The sequence below is a fragment of the Triticum dicoccoides genome, chromosome 2B (assembly GCF_002162155.2).
Source record: "Triticum dicoccoides isolate Atlit2015 ecotype Zavitan chromosome 2B, WEW_v2.0, whole genome shotgun sequence".
NCBI lineage: Eukaryota > Viridiplantae > Streptophyta > Magnoliopsida > Poales > Poaceae > Triticum > Triticum dicoccoides.
Genome location: NC_041383.1, coordinates 160991033 through 160998489, shown reverse-complemented (window position 1 = coordinate 160998489; position 7457 = coordinate 160991033).

Here is a 7457-nt window from a genome sequence, read left to right as displayed (position 1 = left end):
TCAGGCGTTGGACGCCGAGTGAAATGGCCATACGCAACCCATATAAAAGTGCTTCATACTCTGCTTCATTGTTTGAAGAGTCAAAGTGAATCTGAAGGACATAACTGAGCTTCTCTCCTCGTGGGGACACTAAGACCACTCCTGCACCAGAGCCATTCAACATCTTGGATTAGTCAAAGAACATGGTCCAATGTTCTGACTAAATTTGAATCGGTTGTTGTTGTCCAGTCCACTATGCGAGGAAGTCTGCAATTGCTTGATACTTAATGGCCTTCTTTGCCTCAAATTTGGTATCCAAAGAAAGAAGTTCAATCGCCCACTTTGCCACTCGACCAGTTGCATCTCTGTTATTCAAGATCTCTGACAATGGAGTGTCGCTGACGACTAATATTGAATGATCAAAGAAATAACGTGCAACTTTCTTCATGGTCAGGTAAATCCCATAAACAAGCTTCTGATAATGGGGATATCTCTGCATGGATGGGGTTAAGACTTCTGAGATGTAATACAAGGGGCGCTGAACTTTGAAGGCCTTGCCTTCTTCTTCTCGCTCGACCGTGAGCACTGTGCTAACAACTTGTCCTGTAGATGCGATGTAAAGCAGCAGAGGCTCCTTGCTAACCAGAGCAACAAGCACTGGCTGGGTGGAAAGCAGGGCTTTGAGCTCCTTAAACGCTGCTTCAGCTTCGTCACTCCACTCGAATTTGTCAGATTTCTTCATCAGTCGTTAAAGAGGCAGTGCCTTTTCACCAAGGCATGAGATGAATCGGCTCAAAGCGGCCAAGCAACCAGTAAGCTTCTGAACATCGTGCAGGCGCACTGGGCGCTTCATTCGGAGGGTTGTGCCAATATTCTCTGGGTTTGCGTCAATCCCTCATTCGAAAACAAGGAAACCAAGTAACTTTCTGCTTGGGACTCCAAATGTGCACTTAGATGGGTTAAGCTTGATATCGTACCTTCTCAGGTTGGCAAAGGTTTCAGCTAGGTCAGTCAGCAGGTCAGAACCTTTGCGTGACTTAACCACTATGTCATCCATATATGCTTCCATATTCCAACTAATTTGAGTGAGCAGGCACTTCTGAATCATGTGCATGGATGTGGCACCAGCATTCTTGAGGCCGAAGGGCATAGTAACATAGCAAAAACACCTGAACGGGGTGATGAAAGCCGTTTTTATCTCATTGGGTCCATACAGTCGGATCTGATGGTACCCGGAATAAGCGTCCAAGAAGGATAGTCGCTCACATCTCGCAGTTGAGTCGACAATCTGGTCGATGCGGGGTAGAGGGAAATGATCTTTCGGGCAGGCCTGATTGATGTGTTTGAAGTCAATACACATTCGAAGTGAATCGTCTTTCTTGGGAACCATAACAACATTGGTGAGCCACTCAGAGTGATATATCTCTCGGATAAACTCAGCAGCCAGGAGTCGAGCCACTTCCTCGCCAATGGCTTTCCTCTTCTCCATGGCGGGCTGACGGAGGTATTCTTTGACGGGTTCTACTTTTGGATCGACTCACAAACGGTGCTCAGCTAGTTCCTTGCGTACACCTGGCATGTCAGATGTTTTCCATGCAAAGATGTCCCAGTTCTCACGGAGGAACTGGATGAGCGCTTCTTCCTATTTGCTGTCGAGTGTTGACGAGATATGGGTCAGAGCAGCATTGGGATTAGTCGGGTGAACATGGACTGGCTTGGTCTCTCCGGCCGACTGAAATGCGGACTCTGAAGCAGGCCTCTTAGCATGCAGCAAATCACTCGGATCTTCCTCTTCTGATATTCTTGGAACTCTACTACTACCATATGTTCATATGCTATTTTTGCTCCATCTTGAAGACAATCTTCTGCTCTCTGACAGTTACTGGAAACCGTTATCACGCCTCTGGGGCCAGGCATCTTCATCTTGAGGTAAACATAGCATGGTCGAGCCATAAAGTTGGCATAAGCAGGTCTGTCCAGAATGGCATGATATGCACTCTGGAAATCCACTACCTCAAATGTCAACTTCTCCTTGCGGAATTCTTCTCATTACCGAAAACCACATCGAGAGTGATCTGGCTGAGTGATTCAGCTTTCTTTCCTGGAATGATCCCATGGAACCACATGTTACTCTCGCTGAGTTTGGACATCGGGATGCCCATTCCCTTGAGAGCTTCGGCATACAGAATATTCAGGCCACTGCCACCATCCATCAGGACCTTAGTCAGTCGGGTGCCCCCCACGACTGGGTCGACCACTAGCGCCTGCCGCTCAAGGGTATCTACGCGTGCCGGGTGATCGGACTGGTCGAATGTAAGGGGGACCTTTGACCACTTCAGATATCTCGGTGTTGCGTGAGCAACCATGTTTACTTCTCTGTTAATGACCTTCAGTCGACTTTTGCTCTCAATATCGGCAAAAATCACCAAGATGGCATTGACATTGGGATAACCACCGTCATCGTCCTTATCCTCTTCTTCCTTCTCAGGCTCTTTGTCCTTATCACTGGGTTTACTCTCTCGGAAGCTCTGGATTAGGAGTCGACATTGTCAAGTGGTATGCTTGGGGAGAATCAGGTTCCCCTCTTCATCTTTCTTGGTGTGAATATGGCACGGAAAATCCATCACATCATTTCCTTCCTGATCTTTCACCTTCTTGGGGGTCCAGGGCCCTTAAAGTTTCCCTCTGAACTTTCCTTGATTTAACACCGCTGCCTCGGCAGGACCTGCTGCCTCAGCCTTTCGCTTCTGCTTCCGACTGGAATTTCCTCCCCCGGTGTCCTGGGTGACTGTTTTGTGTTTGCCACTCCGGAGTCGGTCTTCCTCTTTGCCGTTAGCATATTTGGTAGCAATCTCCATCATCCGAGTCAAGGACATATCTCCTGTCTAACCGAATTTCAGGACAAGCTCTCTGTAGCGAGCGCCTTCCTTAAAGGCACAGACTGCTTGGTGATCTGACACATTTTCCACTATGTGGTGCAGTTGATCCATCTCTCGATATAGCCCCTCAGGGTTTCATTCGGTTTCTGCATGCAATGCTGCAGCTCTGGTAGACCGGCTGGTCTTTGCAACTTCCCTCAAACGTTTTGGTGAACACTCGGGCTAACTCATCCTGCTATGTCTTGAGCTTGCATTGGTTTTCCTTGAAGAGGAAAGGGTGATGCAGCAATAGTAGCGTAAGTATTTCCCTCAGTTTTTGAGAACCAAGGTATCAATCCAGTAGGAGGCTCCTCAAAAGTCCCACGCACCTACACAAGCAAACAAAGAACTCGCAACCAACGCAATAAAGGGGTTTTCAATCCCTTCATGGCCACTTGCAAAAGTGAGATCTGATAGAGATAGTGTGATAAGATAAATATATTTTTGGTATTTTATAATATAGATGCAAAAACTAAACAAGTAAATAAAAGTAGATTGAAAGCTAATATGATAAAAGATAGACCCAGGGGCCACAGGTTTCACTAGTGGCTTCTCTCAATATAGCATAAGTATTACGGTGGGTGAACAAATTACTGTCGAGCAATTGATAGAAAAGCGAATAATTATAAGATTATCTAGGCATGTTCATGTGTATAGGCATCATGTCTATGACAAGTAGACCGACTCCTGGTTGCATCTACTACTATTACTCCACACATCGACCGCTATCCAGCATGCATCTAGAGTATTAAGTTCATAAGAACAGAGTAACGCATTAAGAAAGATGACATGATGTAGAGGGATAAACTCAAGCAATATGATATAAACCCCATCTTTTTATCCTCGATGGAAACAATACAAGATGTGCCTTGCAACCTCTGCAGTCACTGGGTAAGGACACCGCAAGATTGAACTCAAAGCTAAGCACTTCTCCCATGGCAAGAAAGATCAATCTAGTAGGCCAAACCAAACTGATAATTCGAAGAGACTTGCAGAGATAACTCAATCATACATAAAAGAATTCAGAGAAGATTCAAATATTTCTCATAGATAAACTTGATCATAAACCCACAATTCATCGGATCTCGACAAACACACTGCAAAAAGAGTTTACATCGAATAGATCTCCACAAGAGAGGGGGAGAACATTGTATTGAGATCCAAAAAGAGAGAAGAAGCCATCTAGCTAATAACTATAGACCCGAAGGTCTGTGGTAAACTACTCACAACTCATCGAAGGGGCTATGGTGTTGATGTAGAAGCCCTCCGTGTTCGATTCCCCCTCCGGCGCAGCGCCCACGAAGGCTCCAAGATGGGATCTCACGGATACAGAAGGTTACGGTGGCGAAAATATTTCTTCGGTGGCTCCCTGGATGTTTTCGGGGTACGTAGGTATATATAGGAGGAAGAAGTACGTCGATGGCCGCCCGAGGGGCCCACGAGATAGGGGGCGCGCCTAGGAGGGGTGGGCGCGCCCTCCACCCTCGTGGCCACCTCGGCTGCTTCTTGGCTTGCACTCCAAGTCCCCTGGATCACGTTTGTTCCAAAAATCACGCTCCCGAAGGTTTCAATCCGTTTGGACTCCATTTGATATTCCTTTTCTTCGAAATACTAAAATAGGCAAAAAAACAGCAATACGGGCTGGGCCTCCGGTTAGTAGGTTAATCCCAAAAATGATATAAATTTGTAAAATAAAGCCCATAAACATCCAAAAGGGGTAATATAATAGCATGGAACAATCAAAAATTATAGATACATTGGAGACGTATCAAGCATACCCAAGCTTAATTCCTGCTCATCCTCGAGTAGGTAAATGATAAAAATAGAATTTTTGATGTGGACTGCTACTTAGCATAATTCTCAATGTAATTTTCTTTATTGTGGCATGAATGTTCAGATCCAAATGATTCAAGATAAAAGCATATAAAACATAAAAATAATAATACTTTGAAGCATACTAACAAATAATCATGTCCTATCAAAATAGCATAGCCAAAGAAAGCGTATCCCTACAAAATCATATAGTTAGGCCATGCTTCATTTTCATTACACAAAATACTCCTATCATGTACAACCCCGATGACGAGCCGACCAATTGGTTCATACTTTTTAACGCGCTTCAACTTTTTTCAACTCTTACGCAATACATGAGTGCAAGCCATGGACATAGCACTATGGTGATATATGGTGGTGGTTGTAAGGACAAAAGGGAGAAGATAGTCTCACATCAACTAGGTGTATCAATGGGCTATGGAGATGCCCATTAATAGATATCAATGTGAGTGAGTAGGGATTGCCATGCAACGGATGCACTAGAGCTATAAATGTATGAAAGCTCAACAAAAGAAACTAAGTGGGTGTGCATCCAACTTGCTTGCTCACGAAGACCTAGGGCATTTTGAGGAAGCCCATCATTGGAATATACAAGCCAAGTTCTATAATGAAAAAATCCCACTAGTATATGAAAGTGACAACATAGGAGACTCTCTATCATGAAGATCATGGTGCTATTTTGAAGCACAAGTGTGGAAAAGAGATAGTAGCAATTGTCCCTTCTCTCTTTTTCTCTCATTTTCTTTTTTCTCTTTTTTCTCTTTTTCGTTTTTTTCTTATTTTTCTTTGGCCTTTCTTCTCTTTTTTTTTGGCCTTTCTCTTTTTTTCCTTTTTCTTTTTGTAAAGTCCAAAGTCTCATCCCGACTTGTGGGGGAATCATAGTCTTCATTATCCTTTCCTTGCTGGGACAATGCTCTAATAATGAAGATCATCACACTTTTATTGATTTACAACTCAAGAATTACAACTCAAAGCTAGAACAAGATATGACTCTATATGAATGCCTCCGGCGGTGTACCGGGATATGCAATGAATCAAGAGCGACATGTATGAAAATTATGAAGGTGGCTTTGCCACAAATACGATGTCAACTACATGATCATGCAAAAAGCAATATGACAATGATGGAGCGTGTAATAATAAACGGGATGGTGGAAAGTTGCATGGTAATATATCTCGGAATGGCTATGGAAATGCCATAATAGGTAGGTATGGTGGAAGTTTTGAGGAAGGTAAATAATGGGTGCATGCTACCGGCGAAAGTTGCGTGGTATAACAGAGGCTAGCTAAATGGAAGGATGAGTGTGCGTGTATCCATGGACTCACATTAGGCATAAAGAACTCATATACTTATTGCAAAAGTCTACTTAGCCCTCGAAGCAAAGTACTACTATGCATGCCCCTAGAGGGATAGATTGGTAGGAAAAGACCATCGCTCGTCCCCGACTGCCACTCATAAGGAAGACACTCAAAAGAGCACCTCATGCAACAAATTTGTCACACAACTTTTACCATGCGTGCATGCTACGGGACTTGCCAACTTCAACACAAGTATTTATCAATTTCATAATTATCCACTAGCATGACTCTAACATTACTACCTTTATATCTCAAAACAATTATCAAGCATCAAATTAATCCTAGTGTTTAATGCACTTCCTATGATAGTTTTTATTATACCCAACTTGGATGCTCATCATTCTAGGACCAAATTCATAACCATAGCAAATACCCTGCAGTTCTAAGAGACTCTCAAAATAATATAAGTGAAACATGAGAGACTAGCAATTTCTACAAAATTAAGCCACCGCCGTGCTCTAAAAGATATAAGTGAAGCACTAGAGCAAAAACTATCTAGCTCAAAAGATATAAGTGAAGCACATAGCATATTCTAATAAATTCTAATCAAGTGGGCTTCTCCCAAAATGTGTGTATAGCAAGGATGATTGTGGTAAACTAAAAAGCAAATACTAATATAATACACGACGCTCCAAGCAAAACACATATCATGTGGCGAATAAAAATATAGCTCCAAGTAAAGTTACCAATGAACGAAGATGAAAGAGGGGATGCCTTCCGGTGGCATCCCCAAGCTTAGGATTTTGGATATTCTAGAATATCTTGGGGTGCCTTGGGCATCCCCAAGCTTAGGCTTTTGCCACTCTTTATTCCATAGTCCATCAAAGCTTTACCCAAAACTTGAAAACTTCACAACACAAAACTCAGCAGGAAATCTCATAAGCCCCGTTAGTGAAAGAAAACAAAACCACCACATAAGGTACTGTAATGAACTCATTCTTTATGTATATTGGTGTTAAACCTACTGTATTCCAAGTTCTCTATGGTTCATACCACTTAATACTAGCCATAGATGCATCAAAATAAGCAAACAACACACGAAAAACAGAATCTGTCAAAAACAGAACAGTCTGTAGCAATCTGTAAATAATGCAAATTTCTAGAACTCTAAAAATCCTACAGAAATAGTAAGTCCTAAAAAATTTGTTTATTGATCATCAGCAAAAATAATCAATGCAAAATCACGGTCCTGTGATTTATTAAATTTTTTCTCGTGAGCGCAAAGTTTCTGTTTTTGAGCAGAATCAAATCAACTATCAACATAGGTTATCCTATAGGTTCTACTTGGCACAAACACTAATTAAAACACAAAAATACATCTTAAACAGAAGGTAGAAGCAAAATTTATTACTAAACAGTAACAAAAAC